At 40.0% G+C, this 14,484-nt stretch overlaps 1 protein-coding gene and 1 pseudogene across 1 annotated transcript in view; both read left to right on the top strand.

Moving 5' to 3' along the window:
- Window positions 1-14,484, top strand: part of GRM7 (glutamate metabotropic receptor 7) — an 881,213-nt gene that overhangs the window by 416,884 nt on the left and 449,845 nt on the right. The gene's annotated exons all lie outside the window — the stretch shown is intronic.
- LOC138087576 (small ribosomal subunit protein eS10-like) lies at window positions 11,471-12,419 on the top strand (annotated as a pseudogene).

Raw genomic sequence — 14,484 nt, 5'->3', positions numbered from 1 at the left:
GAGAAGCCTTAACTAGATAACTAGATCTCAACAGTAGATTTTGCCAGAAAGGATGAGGGTATGATTTCAGAGTGTCTGCATAAGCAAAGGCATGGAAGTGGATTGTACATGATATTATTTCCCCCATTTCTCATGTCTTACATTAAGGTTCTGGCTACCGAGTAGTGCAAGTCACTGCTTCATTAGTTATCAGATTCTTTCTTGGAAGTCCTAAATGAGGGAGGCCCTTGAGACAGGGGCAGGTTGGGTGAGGGGCCTGTACGGTTTTTTTATGGAGGGCCTCTCTGCTATCAAGAGTGTGTTCTTAAGAGACCATGTCCATTTCATTATTAATATATCATCTGCATGGTGTTTATTTTATCTTCAGTCTTATCCATAAAGGCATTTTCTGAGAATATCTTGACCATGTGAGATTAAGAATCTTTCTTGTCAAGAGTAACCTAGTATTTTAACTACCAGAGCAAATCCCTATGAATGGCCATTAAAATTTGCTTACCACTTGTCAAAAAATTTAGGAAGCTCAATACCTCAGATGGATGCTAGTATCTGGAGAGTAAATCTGTGTTTGCTCTAATATAGCTTCCACTCCTTTCTCCTTTCCCCACAAGAATAAGAATTGAGCAGTGTAGGAAATGAACTTTTGGTTACCAAAGTGGAAAGGAGGAGAGGGATAAATTAAGAGTTAGTAGCATATACACACTACTATACATAAAATAGATAAACAGCAAGGACCTATTGTAGAGCACAGGGAATGATATTCAGTATTTGGTAATAACCCGTAACAGGAATGTGAAAAAGAATATATATATATACACATACAAACATACACACACACGTATATATAACTGAATCACTTTGTGATACACCTGAAACTTAACACAAAGATTATAAATCTACTATGCTTCACTTAAAAATATATAAAGAATTGAGTCATGAATATAGTTTTCTCACATCTATTCCGAGAGCTTATTTACTCAAATCCAAATAAGCCTAGATAAAAACCTAGCACTAGAAAACCGATGTCATCACTGCTGCTAAGTCACTTCAGTCGTGTCCGACTCTGTGTGACCCCATAGACGGCAGCCCACCAGGCTCCCCAAACCCTGGGATTCTCCAGGCAAGAACACTGGAGTGGGTTGCCATTTCCTTCTCCAATGTGTGAAAGTGAAGTCGCTCAGCCGTGTCCAATTTAGCCACCCCATGGACTGCAGCCCACCAGGCTCCTCCGTCCATGGGATTTTCCAGGCAAGAGTACTGGAGTGGGGTGCCATTGCCTGCTCCAGTCATCACTAATAATTAACTAAGGTAATCAATGCTTTTGCAGAACCATTCGTGTTAGTATTAATGGGATTTCATATGTCCACCTGTGGCCTCTTCCATAGAGCCCATCACAGTTCTGTGAACTTTTTAGTGTCATTCATTGACTCATACAAGGGATTTCCATATTGAAAAGTTTATAGCTGTACAAAGTTTCATTCCTTCCCCTCTTCTTTTTTGTAACTGAGTGACTCCTCATAGGAAATCACAGGGACTATGATCCAGCTACCTTCTTGCTCTTCTGCATTTTTTAGCTTCTGGTGATTAAGTCATCCATGTACTGAGTGTTGTGCAAAACCTTTTATTTAACCCTTACAGTCCATCCCTAAAAGTGAGGTAGTGCACATTTGCATCATATATTTTTCCAGCTGAGGCTACTCAGGCCCAGAAAATACAGTATTTAGGCACATGCAGTGAGTGACCTGGTGGCCCGATTCAAAGCCCATTATTTAACCACTTTTGTTTACTTAATTTTGTTAGACCATTATTTAACACAGTATTTCCTTGCCAGCTTATTCTCTTTCTCTGTCTTTGCACCTCCCTGTTTCTTAGCTGGCCCTCTCTACTCAATCCATTTGTATTGTGTCTTCTAGAGTCGTTGGAGGTTGGAGAGACACATGCTTAGACCTAGAGTGTGGAGGACCAAGGAACAGGTGATCAGGTTGAGAAAGTGGGCTTTATGCAAAACTTCAAAACCCTAAAGGTCGAGAATCTAAATAGATAATACTGCCAAGAAAAGCAGACAGAGAATGAAAGCAATGGGAAATCGTATGAACCAGGGCAACTGGAGGGTCCACATCCTTGTTAGAAATGAACCTCCTATTCACCCTTGGACAAAGGGGCCCATTGGCAAAGTCCTCTCATTCTCCAGGAAGAACCATACATCCAATTTTTCCCAAGAACATTCCAGTTTTTGAAGTTGTGACCACTAATTTGAATCTGCAAAGACAAAGTATAAACAAAAAATTCTTGCAGCCTAAGTTGAGGCTGTGAACTCCTAGTTTACCCCTTGATATACTCTAAGACTAGGGATGTTTGCCGTCATTCCTTGTATCCTCCGATTTTATTTCAAGGAAATCTGTGTTGTACATTGAGTGTTTTCTTGCTACTCTAAGAGCTTAGAAATAATCAGAAGGAGAGGACTATGACAAAAGGGTCTTTGAGGGATAAGGAGAGTCTGGATCTTGGGCACAGGTGCTGAGAGAGCAGAAAATAAAGGATACAGAAATATGGTAATCCAAGGTGAAGACTGAAATCCCCATGTGTTTTGTAAAGGTACTTTACCAGACTCATTTAAGGTATGTGTGGAAATGAATGAGTGTGCCTGCAGCAGGTTCCAGATGAATAGTATTGGCACTGGTCTTTGCTAGGCTGGAGCCAGATAGAGCAGACAAAGCTGACAGTGTAAATGACCCATTTGTGGTCACAGCTCTTTATCCACTCATTTGGAATCTCTTTTATACCTCTTTTCTGCTAGAGCATTTGGATAGCAGCAGGCACTGCTTAATTGGAATTCATGGTATCACTGACTCGATGAACATGAGTTTGAGTGAACTCCGGGAGTTGGTGATGGACAGGGAGGCCTGGCGTGCTGCGACTCATGGGGTCGCAAAGAGTCAGACGCTGAGCAACTGAACTGAACTGAGCGACTGAACTGAACTGAACTGAACTGAAAGAAAGCCCAACTTGGTTGTTTGATACATTTTGCACTTTTTAAAGAATGTTATTTTATTTGTGAAACAGAGGTCTTGGAAACACCCAAGCCACATGGAGGAGCCCTGTGCCTCATGGGATGTTAGAATGAAGGGGGAATCCGGGAGAAAGGGTGTGGCTGGAGATCTACAGGGAACTGGTCACTGGAGGTAGTCAACAGCACTGACTCTTCACTGTTTTTCATGGGGAGGGCTCTGGTCAGCGGTTCTGATTTCCAGCAGCCACAGAACGTTAACCGCACAAAAGCCCCTTGAGATGCTCCTCTATGCTCCTCTCATTTTGCTGATGGAGAGGTGAGACTTGGAGATGAACTGAGTCTCCATGAACAGAGGCTGCTTCTTGTTCTCTGCATCCCAAAGGCTGGGGCTAAGGATCTGCTCTGATTATGGGTACCATAAGCAGTGGAATCTCTGAGACTAAAATCCAGACTCTGCCAGCTTCTAGCTCAGTGACTTCTTGGAGTTGAGCGCACAGCTCTATAAACTGAGGATTACTGTGATGACTGAGTGTGTGAATAAATGAAAAGCTCTTGGCACTAGATGTGTCAAAATATATTAGAGTCACTCTTTGGAGCTCAGTTCCCTTACTGCCAAGTAAAGGTAGCCCAAAGTGGTGAATGTGTTTAAGGCAGCTTGCATTACACCTGCCAGTGAATGGAGACTCAGTGAATGTTTACTTGATTATTAGTGAACAGTTAATAATTTTTTTTTTTTTTTTGCTTTCTGTTGGATCTGTATGTATTTTTCCCAGTATGTATTGAGAATATTCATGTAGTGACTGGTGAAGAGACAGTTGTTCAAATTTAATTTTCAAATTACTGGTATGCTTTTCAGCAGGCACCTTTTCCTTTTCTAGGTGAATGGGCAGTTGGGTATTTGTGAATTCTTTCCCAAGAACTCAGGCCACATTCACATAAATCCTATGCTAGATAGGGGATCAGAAATGATACAGCCCAGCTGCCTCTGTACTAGGATATAACACTCTAGCCATTTATGAGCATAGTTGGAATGGAAACCATTTTAGTCTGGATTTTTCAACTGACTTCAGATTAAATTAAGGGCAGACCTTTAAAGAAAGTGCGTATATTGTTCTGGAGAAGGAAACGGTAACCCATTCCAGTATACTCGCCTGGGAAAACCCATGGACAGAGGAGCCTGGTGGGCTACATTCCAAATGGGGTCATAAGAGTCAGACATAACTTAGTGACTAAACAACAACAGTCTATTTGTGATTTACTTATTAAAAAATAGAAACAATGTTTATAATCTGCCAGACTACTCTTCTACAATCATAACTCATAATAATCCTGTTCAGTTCAGTTCAATCACTCAGTCATGTCCAACTCTTTGTGACCCCATGGACTGTAGCATGCCAGGCCTCCCTGTCCATCACCAACTCCTGGAACTTGCTCAAACTCATGTCCATCAAGTTGATGATACTATCTAACCATCTCATCCTCTGTTGTCCCTTTCTCCTTCTGCCTTCTTTCCCAGCATCAGGGTCTTTTCCAAGGAGTCAGTTCTTCACATCAGGTGGCCAAAGTATTGGAGTTTCAGCTTCAACATCAGTTCTTCCATTGAATATTCAGGACTGATTTCCTTTAGGATGGACTGGTTTGATCTCCTTGCTGTCCAAGGGACTCTCAAGAGTCTTCTCCAACACCACAGTTCAAAAGTATCAATTCTTCGATGCTCAGCTTTCTTTTTTTTTTTTTTTTGATAGATAATTGTCCCTTTATTTTTCTAGTTTCCTAACAGTAAAATCCATATGTGTACAATAATAAATTGAGAAAGCAAATGATATGGATTAACAGAGAGGAAGTTGAGGGGCAGTTTTAGAAATTTCCCAAAGTATAATCAAACCTGGAGAGTAAAATCTCTGTTAATGAATCAAATTTTGTGCTTCAGAAGCAAAATGGTTAGTGGATAAGATATCAATATATCAGTATTTAGAAGCAACAGCCTAAGTCCACAGCTACAGTTCTATTTCTTGAAGCAATTGTCAGCAGTAACTAATTGATGTCCATAAAGTACTTCTGCAAATGCCAACTGTTAAAAAATATGCTCAGAACTCTCTTAACAGCAATAAAAGGAAATTCTTCTCCCACCAGGTATCTAGATACAAACCTTATCACATGTTGCTGTTTTAAATACATAAGAATTTTGTAATGCAACCTATTCTGGCTTTCAATAAACTGGTCCAATGGGGAGAACCAAATAATTTGCATGGTGCATAATTTTTGGAAATATGGCTACTAAAATGTAGGAAGCTTTATCATCTTATTGCACACAGTTTGCTCTAAAATAGAAGAGGAATGGAAACACAGTGATGATATATTGTCATGTGGATCACTTTATGGCCTGCATTCTTTATAATACAACAGTTGCTCCATTGACACCAAGTTATTTATTGAATAGTAAGGCAAATAGACCAGTAAATCATGGTTTCACTTCTAGCCAATCAGAATCAGCCCTGGTTTTGTGGAGTGCTAATTTTTTAAGCTTAATTATTCTGCTTGCTTTCATTTTTATCTTTATCAGTCTATTTTATAGCAACCTTTTCTTTAATAGACTTTAATCTGGAGACATTTTAAAATGTGCCACATGTTAAATCCAATTCAACTGAGATACTTAAAGGCTTACTATTTAAATTAAATATGAATGCTTTCAAAAATGTATACTTGTATCGTAATTGCTTAAAACTGTAGTTCCACATTATGTATGTTAAGATTTGAATCTTGTCAATGTATGCAAGAACCAAAGTTAGGTTAAAAAGAAATGAAAAATAAATTATTCACATCACATACGTCTATACATCTGATAGTGTAATTAGCAATCAAAAGTACTACATATAGTGATGTAATAGAAACATTATAATTTTGTACATCCTGCTGTTGATGGATTTAGGTACCACATTTTGCACATTTTCTATTTCATTATTTTTGACTAAAAAAAGATAAAAATAAATATCAATTCTTCGATGCTCAGCTTTCTTTATAGTCCAATTCTCACATCCATACATGACCACTGGAAAAACCACAGCTTTGACTAGATGGACCTTTGTTGGCAAAGTAATGTCTCTGCTTTTTAATATGCTGTCTAGGTTGGTCATAACTTTTCTTCCAAGGAGTGAATGTCTTTTAATTTCATGGCTGCAGTCAGCAACTGCAGTGATTTTGGAGCCCAAAAAATAAAGTCTGTCAGTTTCCACTGTTTCTCCCATTTATTTGCCACGAAATGATGGGACCAGATGCCATGATCTTAGTGTTTTGAATGTTGAGCTTTAAGCCAGCTTTTTCAATCTCCTCTTTCACTTTCATTAAGAGTCTTTTTAGTTCTTTGCTTTCTGCCTTAAGGGTGGTATCATCTGCATATCTGAGGTTATTGATATTTCTCCCGGCAATCTTGATGCCAGCTTGTGCTTCATCTAGCCCAGTGTTTCTCATGAGGTACTCTGCATATAAGTTAAATAAGCAGGGTGACAGTATACAGCCTTGACATACTTCTGTTAGATGATAATCGTGTTAGATGGATATTATTATTATCATTCACATTTTATCCATCTTTTAATTTCATGGCTATAGTCACTGTCCACAGTGATTTTGGAGCCTAAGAAATGCTCTGTGAGGCCAGGTGAGGTTACTGTTGCTGCTAAGTCGCTTCAGTCGTGTCCGACTCTGTGTGACCCCATAGACGGCAGCCCACCAGGCTCCCCCGTCCCTGGGATTCTCCAGGCAAGAACACTGGAGTGGGTTGCCATTTCCTTCTCCAGTGCATGAACAGGGAAGGGCATTTGGCCATCTGATGTTGCTTTAGGACCCCTGAGCTAGACAGTGGTCAGTGCCACGTATGGGGCATTGTTTCCATCCTGACTCCAGGGTCATTGGGTAACCCTCTGAGCCCTTTGTCTCCACAACAATGAAGTGAAAAGTTAGAAATGGTTTTAAAAAAATAGAAAAGAAAAAGAGATGGGGATGGGGAGAGAAGGAAGCTCTGATATATCTCACCATGATGAAAAGACCAAAGGAAGGCGTGATAGGTATAATAACACCCTGCTGCTAAATCGCTTCAGTTGTGTCTGACTCTGTGTGACCTCGTAGATGGAAGCCCATTAGGATCTCCCACCCCTGGGATTCTCCAGGCAAGAACACTGGAGTGGGTTGCCATTTCCTTCTCCAATGCATGAAAGTGAAACGTGAAAGTGAAGTCGCTCAGTCGCGAACCCGTGGACTGCAGCCCACCAGGCTCCTCCATCCATGCAATTTTCCAGGCAAGAGTACTGGAGTGGGTTGCCATTGCCTTCTCCTAATAATGCACTAGAAGAACGAAAAATACTAGTCTGTTGTTCAAGAGGAAAAACAGAATCTAAAATACAAGTTAAAGGCTGTGCTATTTTAAAACTCACTTTTTTTCTGGCTAAAAATTTAAAAATTCAGTATAGCAAAGTGTTACTTTTCAAAAGAAAGCATTTAGTTTGAATACACCATGCTTGACAATCACCTAAATTACTGCATGAAATTACAAGAACTGGTCTTGAACAATAAAACCATGTCATGGAACATGGAGTTTCTCAGTGGGGACAGAGGCTGCTGGAAATTGCTTTTTGCAAGGAAGCCCAAGTGACATCAGAAAGGATTGTTTGTGTGTGACCAGAGTTGTACCCAGAAATTACATGCAACAAACAAATCTCTGTGAATTAGAAATGCTTGAACATTGTTATTACTCACCCTTGAAAACCTTATGTAAGGAAAACAATGTGCCTACTTACTTATTTTTTTTTTTTTACCAAACAAAATGATTTCTATTTTATTCTCTTTTTTCAATCCAGCAGAAAATAATCAGCTCAGGATTTTTGGCATGAACTCCCAAAAAATGTATCTGTTTTATCAGTCTAAACAGAAACTGTGCATTGTGTCACTTTCAAGTTGCTGAATGTACTTGAATCACCAAACATAAAACCACATTCGCTTTTTAAACTTGAATAATTCATTTTTTTTCAACAGAGGTAACTATCTCTTCTGAAAATAAGTTTTATTCAATATCCAAATGTAACTTGAACTTATTTTACATCCCCTGAACTGATCCTTTGACTTTGGAATTGTAGGAGACCCGTTTAGTGTCTTAACTGGCTATTTAATTGGTTTTGTAATAGCAGTTGGTAGTTTTCCAAACAGAGGGGGGATATTTGCTGAAATTGGGTATTGTTCTCTGGTGCTTTTGTCTGTTGTTTCAGGGAAACTCATAACGCTTATTGTGCTTTGGAATTTGTTAATTGTATTTTTTCCTTTTTTTGAGTAAAAAAAAAATGAGAATAAGGTTGGAAATTGCTTCTTTGTGGAAAACTGAAATGCATTGATTGACACTGGTTATAGGAACTTAAAAGGCCCACGTTGATTTTGGCAACTATTGATTAGGCCCATCTCACTACCTTTGGTTAGCAAGGAGACAAGAAAGCTGAAGTTTTCCTTGTTGTTTTTCTTTCTCTATTAGCAAAAAAATTCAGGAAGAATATTCTGTCTCTCATAATGAAACCATGCTGTTACCACAAGGCCTTGAAATGTTAAAGTGTAGAATGGGTTAATGAGAAAAGTGTATCAGTTGATATTCTAATGAGAAATCCAGAGGGGGTTAGAATTGTATTGTTATGAGAGCTTAGTTTTGCAGAGTATGGGAAAGAAAGGAATAGACACTGGCCCATTGGTTATAAATACCTCTTAAGGCTTTCCACTGGACCCCATAGAGACTCCTCATGAACCCATGTCTCTCAAATGTTTTTCCCCTAATTTAAAGTCAGTCATATTTAAATATAATCCTGCGATAATGGTGAAATCATGAGTCTCGTACAGATTTGAAATGAGCCCATTGAAATTTTTATTTAAGTATTAACAGAGGACCCTGGGTGATGTTACAACTAATTCAGAGAAGAACCAAAGAACAGACAAATTTATAGATCAGGAATACTGAAAGACATTTGCACATGGATGCAAAATTGACTAGGGGGAGGGGTAGTCAATAAAACTTCCAGCAGGTAAAACTTCCATATGTTCACATGTCTTTGGACTAGATTATTATTTCCTATTGCTATCAGTTATCTACGATTTGGAATTGTGACCTATCTCAAAAGAAATGAAAGCACAGAACCCCTGTATAATCAGAAGCAGATGACCTAGAAGGAAGGATGTTCTCTAAACTAGGCTGTCTTCCATGGAAGCATATGGTTTCTACTACAGTCGTATGGTGGGATCCATGAGTCATTCTGCTCTTGAAGATACACCTACAGTTTAACAGAAGATTTTACCAAGTATGAAAAGAAGGGACCTGAACAAGAAAGCCAAAATGAACACTCCTGTATTCTTTTTTTGCCTTTTTGTTGTTATTCAGTTGCTCAGTTGTGTCCTACTCTTTGCGACCCCATGGACTTCCAGGATCCTCTGTCCTTCACTGTCTCCTAGAGTTTGGTCAAATTCATGTCCATTGAGTCAGTGAAGCTATCTAGCTATCTCATTGTCAGCCACCCTCTTCTTTTGTTTCTTGCCTTAAGCAACAGCAAAGATATTCTACCAGAAGCATAACTTTGCTGACTCTTATTCTTTCAAACTAAACCGTGCATCAGTCAACTCTTGCTGCTCATTAGAACCATCTGAGGAGCTTTAGAAAAACCTGATGCCTGGACCCAGCCCCAGATATTCAGTTTAATTGTTCTTTGTCACCCCCTGCATCTGTTTAGAGCTCCTAAGGTACTTGTAATACATGAGCAGGCTGAGAACTATTTCCCTAAAGAGTTGAGTACCATTTCTCAGCTGTTTTCTCCTGTGATGATTTAGCCAAATTTGCAAAACCAAAGGCATTTAGGGACCAGGCTGATGATGAAAATGCATGAAGAAGACCTGCTTCTCCTTCTCAAAATAAAGTTGACTTTTCTGCTGCCTAAAGGGATAAGAGCAAAATCAGCCTTGGGCTGCTCTTTCCTGATCCAAGTCCTCTTTCTGTGAAACATCTTCTTCCCTCTTTCTTTCTAACCTTCCCTCCCCTCCACTTGGTCTTTTGCAGACTAACTCCTACCCTTCCTTTAGAATAATATTTCACAAACTTTAGCATGCCTTGGAATCACCTGAAAGGCTTTTAATGTGCCTACCCCTGGGTCCCACTCCAAGATTTTCAGATCCAGTAGATGTGGGATAAAGCCAGAAAAAGTTATGTCATTGACAAGTTCCCATGTGATGGTGATGTTGCTTATATGGGACCATAAGCTGAGAACTGCTGCATTAAATCTTAACTCATGATTTCTTCTTTGAAGGTTTGAACATTGAGTTAGCTCTCCACTGGCGTTTAGCTAGACTGTGCCTCTTGTGATCAAAGATGGTCTTTTGGGGACCATAGTATCTTTAGTGTGTTTACTGAAGCATGGACAAAAAAGACATTGGTGGATAAACATGAATGCTTAAGAAGCTATCATCTTAAGACATCAGTTTTTCTCGGCACTTTCTCATTTTCTTTGAGTTACTTTTTCCCAATTCTCAGTTTATTACATGGCTTCTTATCTATTCACAGATCTTCTCTGTGACACTTCAGCTTGGTTTAAAAATGGTTCCCTCTCCAAGTTGCATGTTCTTTATCCTCAGAGCTTCACAGCTTCCTCATCACCTGGTATTTGTTAGAAATTCAGAATCTCAGGCCTCACCCTGGGCTTCCCGAATTAAAATCACACTATGTTACAGTCTCCAGCTGAGCAGTACAGAGGACCACACTTCCAAGTTCAAGAAACACTCTTATCAGCCTAAACGCATCCTCAGTCTACCCTGTATTAGTATTAAAACAAAACAAAAGAAAGCCACTTGAGCTAGTTGCTTCCTTTGTTTTCAGGGCCGCCTTGGCTGAGTGCCTTTCGAATCTTACCACATTTGTGCTGCACTCTTGGCAGCTGATAACTGCTTCATGTATCCTTCCTGAGAGATCTGTGTTCCTGGTTTAACAGGGTCTTTCTCAGCCCCATCTAAAAGAATTAAGGAAGCAGAACTCTTAAATATTGTGACAGATTCATGGAGAAGACAGACATAGAGAGCTTTAACTCATATACACATTTTATGGAGAAAGCCATCTCTGACTGATTAGGATACAATCATTATTCTTATACCCCAGCTTCATCTTATTTCCCCACTGTCATCTTTTTGGTCCTTCTCCCCCACCTCTTTCCTCTCTCCCCTCCATGACCTTTTCTCTTCTTCCTCTCATATTCTCAGACATTTTTACATTATTTTATAATGTAAAGCAACTCATTTGGAGTTTCAACTTCCAAATGACATAGGCCAGAGAACACACAAAATCGATTTCCAGTCGAGTAACTAAGGCTAGAATGATGCAGCCTTCTGATGCACTATCTGGAGATCATGAGTTTGACCTAGTACTTTCAGGCTCCGGCCCCGGACACAGCAGTCATCACAATGTTGGTGCCCAAGAAGAACCAGATTGCCATTTATGAATTTCTTTTTAAGGAGGGATTGATGGTGACCAAGATGGATATCCACATGCCTAAGCACCCCGAACTGGCAGACAGGAACACACCCAACCTTCATGTCATGAAAGCCATACAGTCTTCTTTTCTTAATATAAATTTATTTATTTTAATTGGAGGTTAATTACTTCACAATACTGTATTGGTTCTGCCACACATCAACATGAATCCACCACAGGTGTACACGTGTTCCCCATCCTGAACCCCCCTCCCTCCTCCCTCCCCGTACCATCCCTCTGGGTCATCCCAGTGCATCAGCCCCAAGCATCCAGTATCATGCATCGAACCTAGACTGGCGATTCATTTCGTATATATTATACATGTTTCAGTGCTATTCTCCCAAATCATCCCACCCTCTCCCTCTCCCACAGAGTCCAAAAGACTGTTCTATACATCTGTGTCTCTTTTGCTGTCTTGCATACAGGGTTATCATTACCATTTTCCTAAATTCCATATATATGCATTAGTATTCTGTATTGGTGTTTTTCTTTCTGACTTACTTCACTCTGTATAATAGGCTCCACTTTCATGAAGTCTTTTAAATCATGAGGCCATGTGAAGGAACAGTTTGCCTGGAGACACTTCTACTGGTACCTCACCAACGAGGGCATCCAGTATCTCCGCAATTACCTCCAGCTGCCCCCTGAGATTGTGCCTGCCACCCTGCGCCACAGCCATCCTGAGACTGGCTGGCTATGGCCCAAAGGTCTGGAGGGAGAGCATCCTGCAAGACTCACACAAGGGGAAGTCGACAGAGACGCCTACAAAGCGCCATGCCCTCTGACGCCGACAAGAAACCCAAAGCTGGGGCTGGGTCAGCAACTGAATTCCAGTTTAGAGGCGGATTTGGTTGAGGACATGGTCGGCCACCTCAGTAAAGTTGAAAGGGATTGTTTTGTGTTGAATAAACCTGTAGCCAGGAAAAAAAAAGAGTTGGACCTAAACTTCCCATGAGTTGCCACTGAGAATATAACCTTATGTCGTAGGACTGTATTGGAGGGCATGTTTTAGGTGATTGCAGAAGATGACGCACTACCCACACTATTAAATTTCTCATTTTAACCACTACCTCCTTAATGAAACATGTGTATGAAAGTGCCTTCCCTTTATTTTAAACACATTGCCTTGATATAAGAGAAAATGAACAACCTCTAAATTTTAGTATCTCCCTTACAAAAGTGTGACTTCCATCCCAACACAGTCAATCACAAAAGGCTAATTTGCTTGATTTTTCCCTTGATTCCCTGAAAAGATGCACTTCTAAAAGAGTATCCTGTGTCAGGCTCCCCTAGGCAGGAGCCTCTTTGTATACTAGACTTAATGTTTAATGTACTCTGACTCCTGGTCTTACGAAGGACTTAGTGCATGCTTCATAACTATCTGAGATGAAAATTGCTGCAGGATCAATTCCTAAGATACAGGGCTAGAATATACCCTTAGAGTTCTAATTGTCAAGTTCTTTATGGGTTATATTTCAGACTAGCTCAAACCAAAAGTGAGGCCACATGATCAGTTGCTAATCTTTTTGACCCACTGAAATATAGCCCTAGCCCTTTTGATTTATAAATGCCTAAGAATTTTTGACTTTTTTTTATTGTACCGTGAGAACCACATACACAGTATAAAGTATAGAAAAATACTTTGTTGGTATAGTAATGTGGCATATTAGTTATTATTATTGTTGTTATATTGTTGTTATGCTCAAGCATCACTGGTTTATTGTAAAAGTGTTGCCAAAAGGAGTGCAGGGTTTGGCTGCTCACTGCTCAAAAGCCAATAAACAGGCTAGGTTGATGGAAAGGGAAGACAGGCTAGGTTGATGGAAAGGGAAGTTTGCTTTATTTCAGATGCAGGCAACTTGGCAGGGAGGGCAGACATTTGTCCAAAGGCCAACACTCAAGCCCCTGCACTGGCAACCAGTGGGGCAAGAGCTTTTATAGAGCGAGGGAGGGTGGGAAGGAGGGAACGTGTTACATGCAGAGGCAGCGCAGTCAGCATTTGTCTGAGGCCAAATCTCACAGTTGTGCCAGCTCATGTCCTGGGTGCACTGTGGTCACCACGCAGTTAACTTCTCCCCTGGTGTTTTAGTATCTATAAGACAGCTCAAAGGATGCGGCTCAGAATATTATCTGTAACCTTGAGGAAGAACTAAAGGCCTTGGCCATGCTTAATGACTACATTGAGTCTCCTGTCACTGTTTTCCTTTTTTCCTGCATTTCTCTCTTCTCTGATTAAACTTATCCTTCGACTAAAGTTTTCCACAGACAAAAGGCAGGCAGAGGACATGATGGGGGGCAAGGACCATAGGTTCTTGCTCCATTACAAAAGTACAGCACCTTGCCAGCTTAGCTTACAGTTAGGTTTTGTTATGAGGGTTGTTTGGATTGATCTTGAACCAATGAAAGTCAATATTACAATTCATAGTTAATCTACCACATGATCAAACTCTCATTGCTTGGGCTTCAATGAATATATAGACACAAGCAGTGTACATGTACACATGTGTGTGTGTGTGTGTTATAATATTTAATCTAGGCACCCCAGGGCCCAGTCAATTTGACACATAAAAGGAACCATTACAACCGTAGAGTGCAATTTTATCCTCATGTTTTCTCCCACATTAAGTCTTTGGCTTGCCACCCTAATCTGGATAAGTGACTGCTGGAATATTAGGTTTCATGAACCAGACAGTTTTCTAACAGAACAAAAGTGTGAGCTAGAAGGAGATTTCCAATGCTTTATTTTGCCGTGACTATTTAAAACAGAATCTATTTCTATTTACTATACATATTATTTTGTAAAAGATGAGTATCCCTTACTGGCCACATTTGATCAGAATGGATATTCTGAAACAGTCAGTAGTGGCCTGGGGTAAATATTCAAATGGTATGAATCTAGCTGTCTGGATCTATATCTATTCATTAAGAAGAAATAGTTGCTCCT

The sequence above is a fragment of the Capricornis sumatraensis genome, chromosome 10 (assembly GCF_032405125.1).
Source record: "Capricornis sumatraensis isolate serow.1 chromosome 10, serow.2, whole genome shotgun sequence".
NCBI lineage: Eukaryota > Metazoa > Chordata > Mammalia > Artiodactyla > Bovidae > Capricornis > Capricornis sumatraensis.
The sequence above is the reverse complement of the archived record's forward strand: the minus strand, read 5'-3'. Positions and strand labels throughout refer to the sequence as shown.